Raw genomic sequence first — 851 nt, forward strand, 5'->3', positions numbered from 1 at the left:
ATGTGAACCAAACTTTAGTTGAGTTCGGTTTAATTTGGGCGACCATCCTCCTTTTTTATTTCTTCACATCTCCTTAATTATGCCGCAACCACTTTTGACAATATCTCTTTTCCCCTTTCTTTTTTATTTCTAAAGTTGGGCTGAATTAATTCTCACTAAACCCATTAAACCCATTAAACTCCACCGACACCTTTTAATTATGCTGCACTTACTCATCATCCTTCTCCTCCTATATTCCTTCCTTCTTTCTTTAAAATAATTTCAGTCTTTTTATTTAATAATATCGACCTTCTTCTTCCTTTAACTAAATCGACCTTCTTCTCAAAACCAGATCTTCTTCTTCTTTCTTAGTGCCGTACCTTCTCCTTTTTTTTTAATAAAAAAAAAATCCAACCTGTATCTTTATAATGCCGACCTTCGCCACTCTTAAATAATGCTGAGCTTCTTCAATTATTGCAACTAGGGTTGAGTCCGCGCTTCGCATGGATTTTATTTTATATTTGTGTTTTTATATATTTTATATATTATTTTATAAAAAAACACATTGTTTTCTGTTAGTTATCATTATTAGTGTTTTTATATAACAACAAATTTCTCTTAATTATTGTTTTATTAACTTCTATTAATATTTCTATGTGTATATATATATATATATATATTTCTATTAACTTCTAGATTTATTTATAATTTACGTGTTGCACATAATTTTATTTTTTAAACAGTTAATTCATCATATTTGTCTTTTTATTTTTTAATAGACTCATTATTAATTTTTGTATATCATAGTTTGTAGTTTCGTTTTTGTTCTCCTTTCTGATTTTCAACATTTTTGTTCTTTTTATTTTTTTGAA

This window comes from Eutrema salsugineum, unplaced genomic scaffold (assembly GCF_000478725.1).
Source record: "Eutrema salsugineum unplaced genomic scaffold, Eutsalg1_0 scaffold_11, whole genome shotgun sequence".
NCBI lineage: Eukaryota > Viridiplantae > Streptophyta > Magnoliopsida > Brassicales > Brassicaceae > Eutrema > Eutrema salsugineum.